The 23,873-nt window shown below is 44.2% G+C and overlaps 1 protein-coding gene across 4 annotated transcripts in view; it reads left to right on the top strand.

The window, feature by feature from the left end:
- The first annotated feature begins 1,189 nt into the window (after positions 1-1,189).
- Positions 1,190-23,873, top strand: part of SEMA6D (semaphorin 6D) — a 78,373-nt gene continuing 55,689 nt past the window's right edge. For all 4 annotated transcript variants that reach the window (XM_077263738.1, XM_077263736.1, XM_077263735.1 and 1 more), the window contains exon 1: positions 1,190-1,389. The gene's annotated coding sequence lies outside the window, so the exon portion shown is untranslated. The remainder of the gene's footprint in view (positions 1,390-23,873) is intronic.

Genomic DNA, 23,873 nt, shown 5'->3' with positions numbered 1-23,873 from the left:
GTCAGTCATCGGGAGCAAACAGGGAGAAGCCACCGGGGACCGAGCTGCACAGCCGGTGCCTGATACATGGTGCCCGTAGACCGGCAGCACGTGCCAGCCGTCAGGGTCACTACGGAGATGGCCAGTACATGTAATATATGATGGAAATTGGAAATCTACCATACAAATTTGGGTCTGGATAATGGGTGGCCTCCCGTTTGGAGGGGATTCATTAGTAGTGTTTTACATTGTGTGGTTTAGAGCTTTCAATATACTGCGATTGCTAATAAGCAATTTCTGGGAGAGATTTCGCCCCTCCTAATTACGTGTCTTGTGGGGTCTTCGCCGGTTTCATATATTTGGGCACATGTGCTTATGTACCGAACAATAGCCACATTTAGGCCATTTCCGAGCGCTGATAATCATTACGACTATTCGTTTTCGCTGGCATGGGACCAATAATGAACCTTTCCACCATTCCATCTTTCGCTGCGACTTCAGCAGACGATTGTGTTTTCAGTGTATTATTTTCTTGCAAATTGCTTTGCATTCGGCCATGTCAGTAAATCAGAACTCCTATTAGCTGCGCCGCAAATGACACCGTACGGCTGGAGTTTACCTCAGAAATAAATGAGGCGCTCATGCCTCCATGTAAATGACAATATACACAGCCCTTCTGATGGCTTCTCCTGCCAAGGAAACTAACAATGAACTTTGCTGCAGCGGCACAGACTAGGGAACGAGGACTTGTGTCAGGGTGCTGGGGATAACGGGGGAGAAGACATGGCGGGCACCCTCCTGGCCGAGGTGGGGGAGGGATGAGAGGCCGCTATGGGGTCACTAGCAGAGGAACAGACACAGGGTGAGCAGAGCTGGGGGAGGCTCCCTGGCTGATGGCTGCCGGACTGACTGGAGAGGATCGGGTTACACCAGTGCCTGCTGTTTTCCTCCTCTCTGCTGTGTATGAGGCAAGAGACAAAACCCGCAGCTCTCTGCTCCGGTACCGCGGCACGGTGCCACTCAGCCCGGGCACTCCCTGCACACGGCTCCCGGGGTAAAGTTTCTCCGGTGCCTGGAAGGAGCGGCGGCGGCGGCGGCGGAGCACTGTGAGGAGAAGTTGTGTTTACTGTGGGGGGGATGGGAGTGTGAGGGGGAGGAGGAGGAGGTGCAGAGAGGGTGAGGGCACGACGCCACTGTCTCTCTGCCATTTGATCAGACTGGAGCTTTGAAGATCAGTGAGCAAAACAGCCGGGCCTCCCCGGACACTGCTGGCTCTACGGGATGTCGGGGATGTGCACTGGATTTGCAGCTGGATGGGAAGCCTGCCTGTGTGGGCAAACTTAGCTGGAGAGCAGGAGCTGTGCCGGGCATGGGGCAGTAGCGGACTGGCAGCGGGCGGCTACTTTATAGGTAAGTTGTGCTGGACCCCCGGAGACACACTGGCATCTATCGGGGGCTGCACTGTATATGCTGTGCCCTGAGGGAGCAGGGCTGACCCATGTAGGTATATATAGATAGATAACATACATGTATACAGTCACTGGAGTATATACTGTGCCCTGAGGGCTCCTATATAAGGATAACATACATGTATACAGTCACTGGAGACTTCTCTGTATGCATCGTGCACTATATGTACAGCATGGACTGATATCTATAGTGATATATATAGTCACTGGACAATGCACTGTATATACTGTGCTCTGGGTGTGCAGCACCAGCTCATATAGTCATAACTAGGGATAATATACATGTATACAGTCACAGGACACTGCACTGCATATTCTGTGTACTGCATGTGCAGCACGGGCTTATATGGCCATATATATAGGAATATACATATCTGTACAGTCACCAGAGGTTGCACTGTATATACCGTCCCCACGGGCTCATATAGACATATATACAGGGATGATATACATGTATACAGTCACCGGAGATTGCACTGTATGGATCGTGCACTTTATGTGCGACATGGGCTCATATAGTCACGTATACATATAGGGACATGCATATGTACAGTGACTGGAGATTGCACTGATGGAGTGCGCACTATATGTACAGCATGGACTGGGCGCTGTGTGTGCCCATGATCGGAACGTGCAGTGCCCATTGACAGGCAGACATTGCACTGTGTGCCATGTACATGTAGATAACGAGATCATACAGTGCAAGTGTATTATAGACATACCCATATGTGCTATGTGTATGTGCTATGTGTATGTGCTAGGCACCATAGTCTAGAGATCGCACTGTATGCACTCTAGGTCTAGTTAATTCTGGAGATCACACTGTATCCACCAAGTATATGCACTATGCAATGCCATATACATCTCTGTATGCCCCATGTGTATGTGCCCTGCTATATACATCTCTGTATGCCCCATGTGTATGTGCCCTGCTATATACATCTCTGTATGCCCCATGTGTATGTGCCCTGCTATATACATCTCTGTATGCCCCATGTGTATGTGCCCTGCTATATACATCTCTGTATGCCCATGTGTATGTGCCCTGCTATATACATCTCTGTATGCCCCATGTGTATGTGCCCTGCTATATACATCTCTGTATGCCCCATGTGTATGTGCCCTGCTATATACATCTCTAGTGGGTACACTGTCCTTCCTTATTGTAGATTGTAAGCTCTCACGAGCAGGGTTGTCTTCTTTTGCTTTAATTGCTGTATTTTCTTTAACGTTGTTACTTATGACTATTGTGTGTGAACTGTTAAACTGTAAAGCTCTGCGGAATATGTTGGCGCTATACAATATTATTTTCGTTCCTTCCTATGTGATGGCAGGATGAATAGGGCTCATGATGCAGTTGTCTCTGCTGCTATTCGTGTCTGGTGTATTAAAAGCTCCGTGTATTCTGGGCTGTAACTTTGGAAGCCAGGAGAGATTTAGTGCCGGGGAGGGGGCTGCAGTCTCCCCCAGTGCAATGGACTAGAGAGGCAGCTAGATTTCACTGTGGCTATAAATTATGCATGGGAACAAATAGGTGCTATCAGTGTGCAGTGCTGGAGCGGAGCACCCCGGGCTGCAGGCTCAGGGCTTGGGCTTTGTCCATGGAATTACAGCAGCAACTTTTCTCTTTGTTGTGAGATGGGTCTGATGATAGAGCAGGTTTCTACATGTTAGGAGCCGGGCTGCTGATTATACCAGCATTATGGCATTCTTGGTAGAATTGGAGAGCTGCTTTAGTGCAGTGCACCACCTATTGATACCACACCTCAAGTATCAGCATCTGCTGGATCATGGTGTGCAGGGAGATGTGGGACTACAAGTCTTAGCATAACTTGTTTACACAGCTATCCAGATGTTGCCTGGCTCTTGGGTAATACATATGAATCTATATTTGTAAAGTATACGTGTCCCATTAACCAGTGCGGTCCTCTCACTGCTCCTTGTTACATTGTGCCTTCCTTTGTTGTTATTATTATAGCTATTTTGTTCCTTGTTACATTGTGCCTTCCTTTGTTATTATTATTACTGTAGCTATTTTTACTATCAGCCGCTTTCTCCATTCCTGGATGAAGTGTTACTTCTGTACAGTAATAAATAGAAGCTTATTTTCACTAGCCCAGGGCTAGGCATTCATGTGGTTAATGTAACCACGCACCTAATGAACATCCTGCGAGCTGCATTGGTTGATGACACAACCGGTAAACATTTACCTTTCGCCAAGGAAATTCATGCAAAGATGGATGTGTCCTGTCATTCTTATCTAATTGCAGATTTCGAGCACCTAATTAAATCGGCTTCTGCTTTATACAAGTCATTGTATGATTTGTCATATTTGGGCACCCACCTATAAGTGACATATAATTAATTCAATGCAGGTAGAAATTGGGAAGTAAGAGTAGGAATGAATCAGCGGAAGAATTGTTTCTAATGATGACTGTTCCTCACTTGGTTCATTAAAGGTCCTAGCTGCGGAAATACTACGCTCATCATTGTCAATGTATTGCTTGGAGTTTTTCTCTGCAGCAACAGGTAATGGGCCTGAGGTTTATCTGTTCATCTGGGAGCCAGGCTCATCCTTCTGCTGATCTTATCTTTAGATTACTTGTCTCAACGGGGTATGATTAACACTAGCTCCTTAAGGCATTGTTAAATAAGAACCTTCTAAATGTAAAATAGAGATTGTAAAATGAAAATAGAAGCCTTACTGCAAATCTAATTATCACTGCATAAATTAGGACTTGTGAGGTCACAACATACTACTCCTGAGAAAGCACACTGTAATGATGCCCGACATTGCACGCCTGTCATCATCCTCCGCAGCTGATGCACTCATTTCAAGGGACTATGACCCTAAAGTCTATCATTCACTTGCGCATTGTTTGATTGCAAGGTCTCGCTCTCTGGAAGCAGCCATATTAGGCTAGAGGGAGACAGACTGAAGTGTTAACCAATAGGACTACCGACAAGCGGTCCTCAAAAAAAAAATGTCTGCCCCATGATCAACTACGTGTTCTCCATAAACAATCACCTCCAAACACGTTTGTATACACGACTGATACTGTCTGTTGCAGTAGGTTATCTCAGATTGGGGTGTTAGGATTATGGGCCTAACAAATCGAAAAATAACTTAATTACTCTTAATATACGAAATCCTGAAATAGATTCTAAAAAAACAAAAAGGAGCGTTAATCAGGGCTTAGAGACTCATGGCAGTAAAAAAAAGTGAATTGTTTACTCCGAATAGATGAATCTTTCCCCAAGAAGTAGCAAAGTGTACATAATTAAAATAGTGGAGGCATTGCTCATGTCTGTTTGGAGAGATGATCTGTTTTCATACATTAGATAAGCCATTACGGTTACAGTTAGAAATCCGTGTAAGCCATTAAATTAAGTTCTTACTGGGAGAATAGCTGCCAATTTCTGCTTCAGAAGAAATTGTGTTCAGGCTTTTTTTTTTTCCTTGTCACTGAGAAATGTTGGAGGAAAATCATATTTTAACGGTCCAATGCCAATTTCTGAAGCTGCGGGAGACCTGTCATGGTCTAGATACAGTGTCACATATACAAGACTCAATGCAGCTAATAATAAGCTTGTGAGAGCTGGATGACTAGTGAATGATTTCCGATATGCTAATATGTAAGGATGAAGAGCCATCAAGTGGCTAGTGAGCACACATAACATGAGGGGTTGCCTGTCCCTCCGAACTTTTCTGTCCCATTGCTCTTTTGTTACCTAACCCATATTAGCATTTTAACAGCGGCGCATTGAACTTCTGTCTTTCTTCTTCTACTTGGGCACAGTATGTTGATCATCCATCATTCTGTCCTTGGCCACAACAGGCTACTGGCCCCATATCCATTCACAGCTATAGAGAAATTACCCGACTGTGAACAACACAGCTGGCTGTAGCATTTTCTTCCCTTTCACAGCGTTGCCAGCACTTTGTGCCTAGCAACAAAAGTTAACTTGGCGATCGTAAAATTAGTTTTGTCGTTGAGAAGAGACATTCGGATTCAGCTAGGTTCGGATCGTAGGAGATGTGGTGCCACCATAGTGTGGTATCCCTGGACTTTAGCTGTAGATGTCTTGATTTGGAAGATATCTTTCCAAAGCTCTTGGCACTTACACAACAGCCCCCTCTCAGCATGCCTCCTTTCAGCACTGGATTAAAGTGACTTAGTAGGCCATATTAAAACTTTTTAACATAGTATTTGAGGAAGAATTCTTCTTTTGTCCATTACTTGTTTCTTGTCTTACCACCTGGTAATTAGTATCCTAAAGGAAGCCTGTAGATTAGTTCTCCATGTGAAGCACAGCCACAGCCTGGTTACAGTCTTACAACTGTGGACAATTGGGATTTACCTACCTCAACTGAATAATGTTCTGTAGTTCATCTCCTACATTGCTCCTGCTTGTGATATAAGCTCCATAAAATTGTAAAATCCATGCGCCGGTTGGTTACGGCTTGATAAATTTGGCCCATTGTTCTCTGTTGCGAAGAAAAGCTCAAAGGACCAGAAAATATTGTCTAAAAGTGTTAATTCTATCTTTTTTTAAAAGAGAAATCAATGGTAGCAAGTGTTATTTTTTTGTGGTGGCTCGATATACTGACAGTGCTCTTGGGTACATCACTTTACAGTTATTTTCACCGAGATATTGGTATTGGCGTTGGACAGGTTAATCAGTGCTGGAGTCAGTAGGGTAAGTTCTGTAGGGACCCAAATTTTTGCTAAATGTGGTATTACTATGTGGCTTGTATTACTTTCGGTAAATCTAATGTGTCAGAATATATGTTACGTACAGTACAGAGTTATAGAGCAGCCAAATTTTGTGTCTATCTTTATTGGATAATACTGATGGACACAGATGTTTCAGGATCAAATCTTTATATTCTGGTTTTCTTTGCTACGTTTTATTGGATCATTTGGGCTTTTTTGTGGTTTTCGCCCACTCAGGAAAAGGTTTAGGTATGCCCCCTAATACAAACTTGAGATAATCTATCTCTTTCCATTTATCTTTAAAAAAATGTAGAAAAAAAAAAAAAGTCAAAGCAGCATCAGTATCAGCAGATATCCAGTAAGTATCATAGCTATCCAGTAGTACAATGGAAAAATACTGAAGTGCAGTGGCCTTGGGTCAATACAGTCCATTGGTTGTGCATTGTACTATTAGAGAACTGTATCTATCTATCTATCTATCTATCTATCTATCTATCTATCTATCTATCTATCTATCTATCTATCGAGAAACTTGTAATCTGAAGTATTATATTATGCCTTATGATGATATTCATTATTGTATTTTGACTTTTTATTATTGTTGTTAATTAATTTTCCATTAGACTTCATATATTAACTTTATATATAACATATTTACGGTATTTCTTACCAATTGTGTCATCATTGACTTCTGTCATTACTTCCCTTATGAGATGGCCTTAAATTCGTTGTAATGTGCAAATAATAGGACAAGTCTCATATTACTGACTCGTTTCTTGTGACTGGTAACTAATCTCTATTGCCAGCATTTTCTAGCCCTCTGAATATATGATTTGCTTTCTTTCATAGCTCCAGGCCAGGCACTTTTCAGATATCAAACCAAGCTAGCCTGGGATTAGGAGCAGCTCCATCAGTTATGTGGCTATTGTCTCCGTGTCTAGACCACTCCCGTCATCATCAGAGATCAGACAGCCGTCTTCTTTTATCTGAAGGTTGCGGATATTTGAGCACTCCTGTGAAGCATGACTATTTATAGGGTGGATCCATCCGTTTTGTTGTCCCGGGGCTGTATATATTTTTACTAGTCCTAAACCCAAACATAAACATAGCACAGTCTGTTTACTTCATGCCCTGGGGTGTGGAGATATGTGCAGTGCCATCTGCACCATCCAGGTTTCTGAGCCAGCCTCCTGTAAAGTTTGATAACATATATTGTTCTGATGAGCCATTATAAGTAAGATGCCTTCTAATTACTTGGTGCCAGTAAAATGTCCAAAACTGTGACTGTCGCTTTTTAGCCTCTTGCATCAAGCAGTCTTGCCATCAAACCAAATGAAAACAGCACCCTGTCTGTGCCCTTATTGATGAGGCTGAATTTAAGCTGCTTAGACGTTGGCATATTTCCACTAGAACGACCTTCATCTTAGCTCTGATTCCCATCCAGCTACTAAATAAATGGTCATTGAAGACAAAGCCGACACAAAGGTGTAGACTCAGATGAGTAAAGAAGCCAATTAGAAATTAATATATTTTCTGCGCATCCATGGATTAGGTCGTCTACCATACCAGAAATCACCATATCGTATGTTTAGAAGGACCAGGCAAATGCTGTGTGTTACCATTGGAGATATACTCATCAGCTATTTTCCTGCATTCAGCACATTAGATGCACTACAAATGACCCATAACTTCTACAGTAAGACCGTTATGTAAAATAAGAATTATGTTTATATAAAACAATTAGGCAGGGCTTGAGAAACAGCTTTATATAAAAAGGGTGAAATATTTTATCTATAACGCTCTTCAGGCACCAAAACATATTACCGTATATACTCGAGTATAAGCCGACCCGAGTATAAGCCGACCCCCCTAATTTTGCCACAAAAAACTGGGAAAACTTATTGACTCGAGTATAAGCCTAGGGTGGAAAATGCAGCAGCTACCGGTGAATTTCAAAAATAAAAATAGATGCTCCATACCGTTCATTATGGCCCCATAGCTGTGCCATATAGTGCTCTGCACCGTTCATAATTGCCCCATAGCTGTGCCATATAGTGCTCTGCACCATTATTGTCCCATAGCTGTGCCATATAGTGCTCTGCACCATTATTGCCCCATAGCTGTGCCATATAGTGCTCTGCACCATTCATTATTGCCCCATAGCTGTGCCATATAGTGCTCTGCACCATTATTGCCCCATAGCTGTGCCATATAGTGCTCTGCACCATTCATTATTGCCCCATAGCTGTGCCATATAGTGCTCTGCACCATTATTGCCCCATAGCTGTGCCATACAGTGCTCTGCACCATTATTGCCCCATAGCTGTGCCATATAGTGCTCTGCACCATTATTGCCCCATAGCTGTGCCATATAGTGCTCTGCACCGTTCATAATTGCCCCATAGCTGTGCCATATAGTGCTCTGCACCATTATTGTCCCATAGCTGTGCCATATAGTGCTCTGCACCATTATTGCCCCATAGCTGTGCCATATAGTGCTCTGCACCATTCATTATTGCCCCATAGCTGTGCCATATAGTGCTCTGCACCATTATTGCCCCATAGCTGTGCCATATAGTGCTCTGCACCGTCCATTATTGCCCCATAGCTGTGCCATATAGTGCTCTGCACCGTCCATTATTGCCCCATAGCTGTGCCATATAGTGCTCTGCACCGTCCATTATTGCCCCATAGCTGCGCTGCTGCTGCTGCAATAAAAATAATAAAACACATACTCACCTGTCTTGCTTGCAGCTCCTCGGCGCCATCTTCCCGGCGTCTCTCCGCACTGACTGATCAGGCAGAGGGCGGTGCGCACACTATATGCGTCATCGCGCCCTCTGCCTGAACAGTCAGTGCGGAGAGACGCCGGGAAGATGGAGACAGCGCCCGGCGTGTGGAACGAGGACAGGTGACTATGTAATACTTACCTGCTCCCGGCGTCCCGCTCCTTCCCCCGGACAGCTGGTCTTCGGTGCCGCAGCCTCTTCCTCTGTCAGCGGTCACCGGCACCGCTGATTAGAGAAATGAATTATGCGGCTCCGCCCCTATGGGGGGTGGAGCAGCCTATTCATTTCTCTAATGAGCGGTCCCACGTGACCGCTGAACAGGGGAAGAGCTGCTGCACCCGGAGACCGTGGGACGGGCAGGGGGAGCGACAGGATCGCCGGGACTAGGTAAGTATGCCTCAGCGCCCTCTCCCCCTCACCCGCCGACCGTGACTCGAGTATAAGCCGAGGGGGCACTTTCAGCCCAAAAATTTGGGCTGAAAATCTCGGCTTATACTCGAGTATATACGGTAGATTAATTTTGGCTGATGGTCTAAAGTGTATGGGGCGCTTGCCAACTGATGATCTGGAAGGATGCCAATCGCATATGTCAGATTTCTGACGCCGATCGCTTTGATCTCCCTGAGATAAGCCATTGGTCATCATGTCAGCTGGGTGCCTTCTCATAGAGAACATAAGACATCTCAGCCAAGTGATCGTGCCTGTGTATGGGAGAGTCGGCTGAGGTGACTAGCAGCCAAATGATCAGCCAAGGCATCGTTTGGCCAACAGTCATCTAATGTGTATGGACAGCCTTTGGCTGGTCTGATACATCAAACAATTATCCTAGCAATTACACAGTGTCGTGTCTCTGTGGTAACCGGCCTTGTCACGTGCATGGTCATGTGACTGGATGATGTGCTCGCTAAGCGCTGGTGTCACCGCGTCGCCCCATCATGCCAGTGATGCGCACTGAGCATTTAACAATCAGACACACTATTTAAATACCCTGAGAGCAGCGCTTAATTACCTCCTGATGAAACCACAGGTGGCGGTAAAACGCGCATCGAGGTGCTTCTCTGCCCAGCATATGCTCATCATAATGGCTAAAGGTATCTATAAGCACTAGCACTTATTTATGCTGTTTCATAATGAACAGTATCTGCTTTTTAGCTGGATTATGTGCTTCAACCCTACATATCTTATTTAACACTGTGCCATTTCTTTACACTGATGGTTCTTTTTATATGTTGGCTATTTTCTTTGATATATTGTAAGCTATTTATGGTTGAATATCATAGTGATTATGTAGAACTGCAGTAGTCACAGTATAGGGACTGGACTATTTAATTTTCACACTGTACATTTATAGATTATATGTGGTCACTCTTGTACTAATTTATGCATTAGAATTTTTGCCTGATCTACGTCAATATAACCATTGCCATGCCAAACTAATAAGCACATTGACAGGGCAGAAAGTTTAGTCACTTCTCTTTAGTATCTATGTTACACTCCTTATTTTTTGGATATCCATTTATCATTCTTTCTGACCCATATGAAATTACTAGCTGACTATATATTTGTATATTGCATATACTTAAATAAACTTTGGATCATAAAGTTAGCAAATTGTCTCTTCAGATAGGAAAAGGACTAGAACTATAGTGCCATCTATTGGAAGCAGTGATCCTGAAAGTCAAGAGCAGCATTCGTGACTTACAAGTCTCCTCTTTCTGACATGTCAGGATTGGATTGTCACTCTCCACAAGGAGAAACATTACCTCTTAGACCTCGATCATGAAGTTTGATATTATTGATTATGTTTAGTTCCTCTATATTGTTGTAGGTTGTTAGAGGGGATCTATATTTATTAGGTGGCTTTTTTGTTTGTGAATTATCCTAAACACCTAAAAATACACGTACACTTGGCTGAGCATACATGGTTTCTGAATACAGAAGGTGGGGAGTGAGAATCTTTTAGACATCCTGGTCAGTGCTTCCCTGGAAACATGAGGCTCTGAATTGATTTATAACATGCCTTGTTTTCTCCCACAACACTATCAGTAGCGAGGCACCACACACAATTAGATGGTCGGCCACACTCCCTGAAATCAGCACTGCCATTATTCTGAAGTCTATGTTCAGCTTTCCATTACACCTGATTTTGGAATCAAATTAATAGTTATTAATATGATAAAATGATGCAATTAGGGATTATTATGCATTACATTATCGTACAATATAACTTGTAAATCTGATGGTGCAGTTTTCAAAGTATTTTTCCAAGTCCTGCAGAGAAGACTATGGGAAAAATACCAGAAACAAATGTCTTTCCCGGGGCATTCTAGATTTAAAAAAAAGCAACCGAGTCAAATAAATGTCTTCAAGAAAGTCACAAACAAAAAAAATAAAGTGTTTTATATTTTAATGCCCTTCAATATAGACTTCAGTCCCCAAAAACTTCATTAAAAACACAATGAAAAACATTTTTTTCAACATAAAGTTGTGTGTAAATATACTCTAAAACTTTATCAAAGTCAAATTGTCTTTTGTTTGGTGACTTTTAATGGTTGTTTTAGAGATACCTTTGTTCCCCTGATATAATTTCCTGTTTGTTCTTTCACTGTCTGTATGGGGAAGGGCTTGTTGTAATATGTTAATTTACCATAATTAGAATAAGAACAGGTTGTAGTGCAGGAAAGAATATGGATACAGGTTATAAGGTTTACATTAGATCAATATTATGACAATTCACCTAAACTATTAAGTAACTTTGTAAATGTGTAGCTTTACATTTCATGGATTGGAATTACAGAGCTACAGTCACAGTTCTTCACTTTTTTGCGCTAAAATTCTCCAGTTTTCTTCCAGTATAAGTAATCTCAAAAGGAAAACATTCCCTTGTTAACATGCTAATGATAAAAGGAACCTAGCAGCTACGTCAGGCCGGTCATGCCATATGCAGCTTGAATCTGAGATTGACTCTGGCATTGCAGACATGTATGTATGTGTGTCCACTCTGGCTATTTGAAACCTAAAAGCCCCCATACAAATTAGATAGTCATTGTGTGGAGGATAGATAGCAAATCTCCTAAATAACAAAAGGGTTGAGCGTTAAGGCTAAAGGCCCCGTCTCACTTAGCGACGCTAAAGCGATCCCGACAACGATACGACCTGTCAGGGATCGTTGCTGTGTCGCTATGGGTCGCTGGTGAGATGTCAAACAGTGAGATCTTCCAACGATCGCAGCTGCGATCTCACTGTTTGACATCTCACCAGCGACCTGTAGCGACCTGTACAACGATGTCACATGGGAGCTATTATGACGATTCAGTGTCTGAGTCGTCAACGAGGTCGTTGGTAAGGTGTCAAACACAGCGATGTGTGCTACCCAGCGGGACCTCAACGATCAAAAAAAGGTCCAGGCCATTCCCACACGACCAGCGATCTCACAGCAGGGGCCTGGTCGCTGCTACGTGTCACACATAGCGAGATCGCTACTGAGGTCGCTGTTGCGTCACAAAACTTGTGACTCAGCAGCGATCTCGCTAGTGATCTCGCTTAGTGAGACGGGGGCTTAAGGGTACTGTCACACTCTGCAACTTTCCAACGATCACGACCAGCGATACGACCTGGCCGTGATCGTTGGAAAGTCGTTGTGTGGTCGCTGGAGAGCTGTCACACAGACCGCTCTCCAGCGACCAACGATGCCGAAGGCCCCGGATAACCAGGGTAAACATCAGGTTACTAAGCGCAGGGCCGCGCTTAGTAACCCGATGTTTACCCTGGTTACCATCGTAAAAGTAAAAAAAAACTCACATTCCGGTGTCCGTCAGGTCCCTTGCAGTCTGCTTCCTGCTCTGACTGAGTGCCACCGTAAAGTGAAAGCAGATCACAGCGGTGACGTCACCGCTGTGCTCTGCTCTTACATTCCAGCCGGCAGTCAGTCAGAGCAGGAAGCAGACTGCAAGGGACCTGACGGACACCGGAATGTGAGTATGTACTGTTTGTTTTTTTTTACTTTTACGATGGTAACCAGGGTAAACATCGGGTTACTAAGCGCGGCCCTGCGCATAGTAACCCGATGTTTACCCTGGTTACAAGCGAACGCATCGTTGGATCGGTGTCACACACACCGATCCAACGATGACAGCGAGAGATCCAGCGACGAAAGAAAGTTCCAAACGATCTGCTACGACGTACGATTCTCAGCAGGGTCCCTGATTGCTGCTGCGTGTCAGACACAGCGATATCGTATGGATATCGCTGGAACGTCACGGATCGTACCGTCGTAGCGACATAAGTGCCACTGTGTGACAGTACCCTAAGTGCACACGTCGCAGAATTGCCGTGGAAATTTCAGCGGCAATTCTGCAACTCCTGCTGCGGGTATATCGCATGCGGAATTGGCATGCATATTCCTGCTAAAAACTAGCGTTTTGCAAGCATAATTAGCTTGCAGAATGCTAGCGTTTTCCAAGCGATCTGTAGCATCGCTTGGGAAACTGATTGACAGGTTGGTCATACTTGTCAAACATAGTGTTTGACAAGTGTGACCAACTTTTTACTATTGATGCGGCCTATGCAGCATCAATAGTAAAAGATAGAATGTTAAAAAATGATTAAAAAAAAATAAAAAAAATGGTTATACTCACTTTCTGCTGGCCCCCGATCTCCTCAGCGGCTTCCGTTCCTATAGATGCTTTGTGTGCAGGACCTGCGATGACGTCACGGTCACGTGACCGCGACATCATCACAGGTCCTTCACACAAAGCATCCATGGGAACGGAAGTGGCCGAGTGCAGCGCTGAGAGGCGGGAAGGCCATCAGAAGGTGAGTATATCACTATTTTTTATTTTAATTCTTTTATTTTTTTTACCAATTATATGGTGCCCAGTCCGTGGAGGAGAGTCTCCTCTCCTGCACCCTGGGTACCAACCGCACATGATCTGCTTACTTCCCGCATGGTGGGCATAGCCCCATGCGGGAAGTAAGCAGATCAATGCATTCCTAGGTGTGCGGAATCCCCGCGATTCTGCAAAATTAATGAACATGCTGCGTTTTTTTCTAGAATGCGATTCCGCTCAGGAAAACAACGCAGCATGTGCACAAAAAATGCAGATTGCATTCTATCAATCGGATGCTTAATGTGAGCGTTTTTTTCCCGTTTTTATAGCGAAAAACCTCAAAAAATCTGCTACGTGTGCACACAGCCTAAAGGTACCGTCACACTAAGCGACGCTGCAGCGATACAGACAACGATGCCGATCGCTGCAGCGTCGCTGTTTGGTCGCTGGAGAGCTGTCACACAGACCGCTCTCCAGCGACCAACGATGCCGAGGTCCCTGGGTAACCAGGGTAAACATCGGGTTGCTAAGCGCCGGGCCGCGCTTAGTAACCCGATGTTTACCCTGGTTACCAGTGTAAAATGTAAAAAAACAAACAGTACATACTTACATTCGCGTCCCCCGGTGTCCGCTTCCTGCACTGACTGAGTGCCGGCCCTAACAGCAGAGCGGTGACGTCACCGCTGTGCTGTGCTTTCACTTACGGCCTGCGCTCAGTCAGTGCAGGAAGCGGACAGCGAGGGACGTGTGACGGACATCAGAAGGTGAGTATGTACTGTTTGTTTTTTTACATTTTACACTGGCAACCAGGGTAAACATCGGGTTACTAAGCGCGGCCCTGCGCTTAGTAACCCGATATTTACCCTGGTTACCATTGTAAAACATCGCTGGTATCGTTGCTTTTGGTGTCAAACACAACGATACACGGCGATCTGACGACCAAATAAAGTTCTGAACTTTAATCAACGACCAGCGATATCACAGCAGGATCCTGATCGCTGCTGCATGTCAAACACAACGATATCGCTAGCCAGGACGCTGCAACGTCACGGATCGTTATCGTTGCAAAGTCGTTTAGTGTGAAGGTACCTTTAGGATAATATGTCAAACAAGAAACTCAATTTTTAGAGATGTGTTTTGTGGTGTTTTTTTGGCTAGCTGAGAGGCCTCTGGGTTTCCAAGGAGAGGGATGTTTCTATTTGTGGAGAATGCCAAGGCGGTGTAAAGAGACTTAAGGTACCGTCACATTAAGCGACGCTGCAGCGATAGCGACAACGATGCCGATCGCTGCAGCGTCGCTGTTTGATCGCTGGAGAGCTGTCACACAGACCGCTCTCCAGCGACCAACGATGCCGAGGTCCCCGGGTAACCAGGGTAAACATCGGGTTGCTAAGCGCAGGGCCGCGCTTAGTAACCCGATGTTTACCCTGGTTACCAGCGTAAAAGTAAAAAAAACAAACAGTACATGCTCACCTGCGCGTCTCCCAGCGTCTGCTTCCTGACACTGACTGAGCTCCGGCCCTAACAGCACAGCAGTGACGTCACCGCTGTGCTTTCACTTTAGGGCCGGCGCTCAGTAAGTGTCAGGAAGCAGACGCTGGGGGACGCGCAGGTGAGTATGTACTGTTTGTTTTTTTTACTTTTACCCTGGTAACCAGGGTAAACATCGGGTTACTAAGCGCGGCCCTGCGCTTAGTAACCCGATGTTTACCCTGGTTACCAGTGTAAAACATCGCTGGTATCGTTGCTTTTGGTGTCAAACACAACGATACACGGCGATCGGACGACCAAATAAAGTTCTGGACTTTATTCAGCGACCAGCGACATCACAGCAGGATCCTGATCGCTGCTGCGTGTCAAACTAAACGATATCGCTATCCAGGACGCTGCAACGTCACGGATCGCTAGCGATATCGTTTAGTGTGACGGTACCTTTATAGGCCATGCAATGCTCCTCTTGGAATTTAATTATGCCAATAACCTCTTCTGAGAGGAACAAAACTTGTAACACTAGCACCACCTATATACTTGCTTAAGAATCATTGATCTCCTATGTAAAAGAGACATGTGCTGCTAAGAACAATGAGAGTCTGTGCACTCAGAACAATCTATTACAGATCCTTCTGTGCAAATTGGAATGCAGTCAGACTGTCTAAACACGCTTTTAAACAACCATTGATCAGGAGCAAATAGCTAATGGGGGGGTTGTTTAAAGAAGTCCTCCCATGAATATTTTTTTCATTAAATATATGCATGTAATGTAGTTTAAGTGTATTAATATACTCACTGTCATTCTGCTGCAATGCAGGTAGGTGCAGGCTTCACTAGATGGCAGTAGAGAGGGAGCAGGTGTGCACCTAAACAGAGCTGACCTGCAGTGCAGCAGTGAGGCTACCACAGGTGGCAGCAGAATAGTCAAACAAGCTGGGTCAAATCCTAGACTGTAGCACAGTACCAAAGGAATAAGCAAACTCGCGGTCAGAGACAAGCTAGGGGGTCCGTAATGGTCAGGAGTGGATAAGCCAAAAGACAAAGGACAGAAACAGGTCAGGATACAAGCCAAGTGAAAACCAGGGGGTCTGCACACTAAAGGGAAACATGAATCAAGAGGGGAACAGGGGAAACCAGAAACACGGGTTCAGACAGCAAACGCAGCAGGACCAATCAGAGCAATCAGTCAGCTACGGCAGCACTAGGCAAAAGCTATAACTGACATGGTCTGCAGGACACAGCGGGGATAAATAGCAAACCTGAGATCAGACAGAGGCTGGGAAAGTTAACCCCTGGTATGACTAGACCAGAAAAAGGGGAAGACAGGACTCAAAACCCGGTCTGGATCATGACACTCACCTATCGATGCTCTCTCTGGTATCCAGTGCCATTCTGCTCCACTTCTCATTGATGTCACCGCTTTTTGACTCCGGGTCACGCTGTGATCTGCATGAAGTGGCTTTCACAATGTTAGCCTACATAACAGAACAGGAGTATGTAAGATAACATTGTAAAAGGGACTTTCAGCTAATACATGGAACAGAGTAAGACCACTAGTCTGATGTGCGGTGATGTCACTGAGAAGAGGAGCAGAACGGCGATGGTTCCCAGGGAGAGCGATGGAGGTGAGCATAATATTACACGCACAGTACATTACATTCACATATACAGAAATGTAATAAAAGAAATGTTCAAGGTAGGGCTTCTCTAATGCCGTTAATCGGTCTGTAGACTGACAACAGATATCTATATCTACAGATCGACCTACTTTAGTCTAATGATTATGGAAGCCTTAAAAAGCTAAACTATATTCAAGTGCTCTGCTAAAGTGCTCCTAAAGCAGATTTTGGCCTATTTTTGACTATTAACTTTCGTGCTAAAACAGACTTTGATTAATTACAAAACTAAATTCCAAAGTCTGAATTTGAAGAGCTTTCTTTATTACCTCCAATTGAACTTATTAAACTTAGGCCGGGTTCACACTTGCGAGTGCAGAGCTGCGGAAGGCTGCGTACTTCCTCGTATTTCTTCTATTAAGATCCGCCCACTGCCACACCTCTTCCATTCAGCTCCGCCTACGTCAGCATACGTCCTGCGTACCCTATCTTTCACATTGGGTACGCAGGCCATGCGGATGCTTCCGCATGCGGCGTTTTGACGTTTTGAACTGGGTTGAATGCAACATGTTGCATTTTGTTGCGGTCGGCGCAGCGTCAAAACGACGCATGCGAACACATCCGCATGGCCTGTGTACCCAATGTTAAAGTTAGGAACGCAGGACACATGCAGAGGTAGGCGGAGCTGAATGGAAGAGGTGCGCAGTGGGCGGGGCTTAACGAGGAAGTACGCAGCCCTCCGCAGCTCTTCCCTCTGCAAATGTAAACTTAGCCTTTAGTAGCTGGATTTTCTGATTTAACAATTTGAGATTTTTCATGTCATGGGCAAATCTCTGTACTGTTTCTGGAGTTTTCTTTGAAGCTATTTTGCTAAGCTAATTCCTAGATGTGACTTAATGTGGCTCCATAAATGCATCCATTATTGATTATTTTAAAAGGTCATGCAGCGTTACTGTCAATTATCATGTTGCATTTCATTAATATCTTCTGGTAATCTCTTGTCAGTACGAAATCACAGCTGAGTCACTGACTGTAGTTATCATCCATCTGGCTCAGTTCTGCCAACATCACACATTTTGCCAACAAAATAGCCTGAAGAAACGAATGAGAAAGTTATCATACTGATTATCATGGATTCATATTGATAGAACAGAAAACAGATAGTGTCCCAGCAGAGATTATAGTAGGATTTTGGTACTTCAGGTAGGGTCAGCAAGCTTAGCCATACACATCAGATACCTGCCAGCCAAATGTCTTTCCAACTATGTTAAATATATACCAAAATGTGGAAGTTCACAGGTGTTTATTAGAATTTACCCAGCTTAGGATAAGTTTGTGGTTATGGAGGAAAAAAAATTACAAGGACAACATCTGCAAGGAATTTGTATGTTCTCCCAGTTTCCTCCCATACGCCAAAGACATACTAATGGGGAATTTAGATTGTGAGCCCCAATGGGGACAGTGATGACAAGATCTGTAAAGTGCTGTCAAATTAATGGCACAATATAAGAGTAAATAGATAAATACTTCCTACCTGCTCTGTTTCTGATTCATGAATTCCACACTTAGTCTTACAACCATACAGTGGCATGTAAAAGTTTGAGAACCCCTGGTCAAAATTATTGTTTTTGTGAACAGTTAAGCAAGTCGAAGATGAAATGATCGCTGATAGGCCTGAAGTTAATGATACATTTGCTTTGTATTTTAGGTAAAAAAATATATATTTTCATCTTTTACATTTAAAAAATGACAAAAAGAACAATGGGCTGATGCAAAATTTGGGCATCCTGCATGTACCTAGTAGCACCTACTTTTGCAAGTAAACTCTTTCTGTACCCAGTCAAGAGTCTTTCAATTCTCATTTGAGGGATTTTTATCCATTTTTCCTTGGAAAATGCTTCCAGTTCTGTGAGATTCCTGGGTCATCTTGCATGCACTGCTATTTTGAGGTCTAGCCACAGATTTTCAATGATGTTCAGATAATAGGACTGTCAGGGCCAATGTAAAACATTCAGCTGGTGCCTTTTTAGGTAGTCTATTGTGGATTTTGATGTGTGTTTAGGATCATTATAAATTCGTAGAAGCCATCCTCTTTTCAACTTCAGCTTTTTTACAGATGGTGTTACGTTTGCATCAAGAATTTTCTGAAATTTCATTGAATCCATTTTTCCCACTACCTGTAAAATGTTCCCCATGCCATAGCCTGCAACGCAACCCCAAAGCATGATTGATCCAACCCCATGGTTAATAGTTGGCGAGATGCCCTTTTCCTGAAATTCTGTAACTGTTTTCCTCCACACATACTTTTGATCATTGTGGCCAAAGAGTTGTTACTTTAACCTTATCGGTTTCCAAAAATGTTTCCAAAAAGCATCAGGCTTGTTTAGATTTTCTTTTGCATACCTCTGATGCTGAATTTTATGGTGAGGATGCAGGAGAAGTTTTCTTCTGATGAGTCTTCCATGAAGGCCATATTTGCGCAGGTGTCTCTGAACAATAGAACAATGTACCACAACTCCAGAGTCTGCTAAATCTTTCTCAAGGTCTTTTGCAGTCAAACAGGGATTCTGATTTGTCTCTAAAGGTACCGTCACACTAAACGATATCGCTAGCGATCCGTGACGTTGCAGCGTCCTCGCTAGCGATATCGTTGTGTTTGACACGCAGCAGCGATCAGGATCCTGCTGTGATGTCGCTGGTCGCTGAATAAAGTCCAGAACTTTATTTGGTCGTCCGATCGCCGTGTATCGTTGTGTTTGACACCAAAAGCAACGATACCAGCGATGTTTTACACTGGTAACCAGGGTAAACATCGGGTTACTAAGCGCAGGGCCGCGCTTAGTAACCCGATGTTTACCCTGGTTACCAGCGTAAAAGTAAAAAAAAACAAACAGTACATGCTCACCTGCGCGTCTCCCAGCGTCTGCTTCCTGCTCTGACTGAGATCCGGCCCTAAAGTGAAAGTGAAAGCACAGCGGTGACGTCACCGCTGTGCTGTTAGGGCCGGAGCTCAGTCAGTGTCAGGAAGCAGAGGCTGGGGGACGCGCAGGTGAGCATGTACTGTTTGTTTTTTTTACTTTTACGCTGGTAACCAGGGTAAACATCGGGTTACTAAGCGCGGCCCTGCGCTTAGCAACCCGATGTTTACCCTGGTTACCTGGGGACCTCGGCATCGTTGGTCGCTGGAGAGCGGTCTGTGTGACAGCTCTCCAGCGACCAAACAGCGACGCTGCAGCGATCGACATCGTTGTCGCTATCGCTGCAGCGTCGCTTAATGTGACGGTACCCTAACAATCCTACAAGCAGCTCTCACTGAAATTGTGCTTGGTCTTCTAGACCTTATCTTGACCTCCACTGTTCCTGTTAACTGTCATTTCTTAATTAAATTTGGAATGAAGGAAAGGGCAACTTGAAAACTATTTGCTATCATCTTATAGCCTTCTCCTGCTTTGTGGGCTGCAACCATTTACATTTTCAGAGTTCTAGGCAGCTGCTTAGAAGAAACCTAACTGCTGTTTATGGCACAAGGTTAGAGGAGGCTGGGCTTTTATAGAAATGGGAAATTTGCATCACCTGGTCTTTCCTAACAATAATAGTGAAAAAGCCATAACCCAGCAAGCTAGTTTAGGTCTAAAAAAACCCAGAGACAGAAACACAATAAGAAAGTACCCTGCAGTAAATAAATAAACGGCAGTAGTGCATGAAAATAATATAGGGTTCTTAGTTTACACAATTTTGATTATAAAAATGCAAAAGCCACCCACCACTTAACGGTGACCTTTATTGGAATGGTCCTAACTCTACTATTAAAAACCTTACCATTGTTTATTATTTGCCAAGTGACAGGCATGTGGATAAGGGATGAAAATGACTTAGCCCAGCTAAGGCCGGCCTCACACTCAGCGTATGTAAATACGGTCCGTTTTTTACGGCTGTAATACGCAGAAAAGTCCCCAAAATAGTGGTCCGTATGTCATCCGTAGGCAGGGTGTGTCAGCGTATTTTGCGCATGGCATCCTCCGCATGTAATCCGTATGGCATCCGTACTGCGATATTTTCTCGCAGGCTTGCAAAACCGACATCTAATGGATTTATGTGCTTAAATGTTCGTTAAAACATATATACAGTATATATATATATATGTCATTGAGACACATATATATATTCTGTATTTATATTTAATTCAGCGCGATATATGTGAAAAGCCGGTAATTCAATTGCCGGCTTCTCATTTCTCCTTCCCAAACCTGACAGGATATGAGACATGGTTTACATACAGTAAACCATCTCATATCCCCTTTTTTTTGCATATTCCACACTACTAATGTTAGTAGTGTGTATGTGCAAAATTTGGGTGCTGTAGCTGCTAAAATAAAGGGTTAAATGGCGGAACAAAATTGGCGTGGGCTCCCGCGCCAGTGACTGAGGGCAGATATTAATAGCCAGGAGAGGGTCCATGGTTATTGCCCCCCCCCCTGGCTACAAACATCTGCCCCCAGCCACCCCAGAAAAGGCACATCTGGAAGATGTGCCTATTCTGGCACTTGGCCACTCTCTTCCCACTCCCGTGTAGCGGTGGGATATGGGGTAATGAAGGGTTAATGTCACCTTGCTATTGTAAGGTGACATTAAGCCAGATTAATAATGGAGAGGCGTCAATTATGTCACCTATCCATTATTAATCCAATTGTATGAAAGGGTTAAAAAAACACACATTAAAAAGTATTTTAATGAAATAAACACACAGGTTGTTTTAATATTTTATTGCCCTCTCAATCCACCTGAAGACCCTCGCGTGGCAAAATAATAAACCAACAATATACATACCTTCTGTTGATCTGTCACGTCCCACGAAGTAAATCCATCTGAAGGGGTTAAATCATTTTACAGGCAGGAGCTGCGCTAAAGCACTCGCTCGTGCCTGTAAACCCCGGGTGCTGAAAGGAAAGCTGGGTGATCTGTACTTACATTGAGTCGCGGTGAGGCGCCCTCTGCTGGATGAACTCATATGAACTCGAGCGTGGGAACTTTTCCAAGGCTCCAGTTCATGAGTTCAATAGCATAGATGTGCCTTTTCTGGGGTGGCTGGGGGCAGATGTTTGTAGCCGGGGGGGCCAAGAACCATGGACCCTCTCAAGACTATTAGAGGGAACCTGTCACCCCGTTTTTTGAAGATGAGCTAAAAATAGCGTTAAATAGAGGCAGAGCTGGGCGTTACATTAGTGTCTTTGTGTGCCTTTATTACCCACCTATGCTGCCGAAATACCTTTGTAAAGTCGCCGTTTTCTGCTGTCACTCACGCTGGTCTGGTCCTATGGGCGTGGTGACAGCGCTGTTTCTCCCCCAGAATCCTGCTCATCATTACGTTGGTGGCGTAGTGGTGTGCGCATGTCCAAAAGGCGAATCCACTGCCCAGGTGATGAAAAACAGCGCGATCTGCGCTATTCAGCCGTTTACCGGTGGGCGCGGCCGTCTTTCCTGTGGCCGCGCGTGCGCAGATGTAGCGCTCTGCTGCCCGGGGCTTCAGGAAAATGGCCGCGGGATTCTGCGCGTGCGCAGATGGAGATCGCGGCTGTTTTTCATCACCTGCGCAGTGGATTCGCCTTTTGGACATGCGCACACCACTACACCACCAACATAATGATGAGCAGGATTCTGGGGGAGAAACAGCGCTGTCACCACGCCCATAGGACCAGACCAGCGTGAGTGACAGCAGAAAACGGCGACTTTACAAAGGTATTTCGGCAGCATAGGTGGGTAATAAAGGCACACAAAGACACTAATGTAACGCCCAGCTCTGCCCCTATTTAATGCTATTTTTAGCTCATCTTCAAAAAACGGGGTGACAGGTTCCCTTTAATATCTGCCTTCAGTCACTGGCTTTACCACTCTGGCGGAGAAAATTGCGCGGGAGCCCACGCCAATTTTTTCCGCCATTTAACCCTTTATTTTAGCAGCTACAGCACCCAAATTTTGCACATACACACTACTAACATTAGTAGTGTGGAATATGCAAAAAAAAAAAAGGGATATGAGATGGTTTACTGTATGTAAACCATGTCTCATATCCTGTCGGGTTTGAGAAGGAGAAATGAAAAGCCGGCAATTGAATTACCGGCTTTTCTATAGGACACCGCTGCGTATTTCTCGCAAGTCACACTGCTGGTCCGTGTGTAATCCGTATTTTTCTTGCCCCCATAGACTTTCATTGGCGATTTTTTTTGCGCAATACGGTGACAAACGCAGCATGCTGCGATTTTCTACGGCCGTACAAGACTGTATAATACGGATCAGTAAAATACGGCTGATAGGAGCTGGGACATAGGGAATCATTGGGCCGTGTGTAATGCGAATTTTACGGACGTAGTTTATGCGCTCATACGTCCGTAAAACTCGCTAGTGTGAGGCCGGCCTTATAGACACACAGCCATTGGAAAACACATCAATTTAATGTCCAGCTTAAAAAAAGGCAGGCCATGCCGTTATATGCACATGGTGCAAACAGATTGAAAAAAACTAAAGAAATGAACTGGGATACAAACTGGTGTGCATGCAGCATGTAATCGCACGTTCACACTGGCCACTGAACAGAAAAAAACAAACAAAGAGAAACACATAATAAGCAAATACCCTGCAGTAAATAAGTAAACAGCAGTAGTGCATGAAAATAATAAAATGTACTTTGTTAACATTTTGATAAAAAAAATGCAAACATTTTGGTCTGAAACCTTGGTCAAAGTTATCAGAGCACACAAATCTCCAAAGGTGCCCAAACTTTTGCATCAGCTCATTTCCCTTTTTGTCATTTTTAAAATGAAAAAATTATGACGTTATTTTTTGTGTGCTTAAAACACAAACAAATGTATCATTTTTAATTAAAGGCCTTTTAGACATCTTTTCATCTTCCACTGTCATAACAGTAATTTTGGCTAGGGGTACTTAAACTTTTACATACCACTGTAGAGCACTACTTTTATCAGAA

The sequence above is a fragment of the Ranitomeya variabilis genome, chromosome 5, assembly GCF_051348905.1.
Source record: "Ranitomeya variabilis isolate aRanVar5 chromosome 5, aRanVar5.hap1, whole genome shotgun sequence".
NCBI lineage: Eukaryota > Metazoa > Chordata > Amphibia > Anura > Dendrobatidae > Ranitomeya > Ranitomeya variabilis.
Note: the sequence above shows the minus strand (reverse complement) of the source record. Positions and strands in the feature narration are given on the sequence as shown.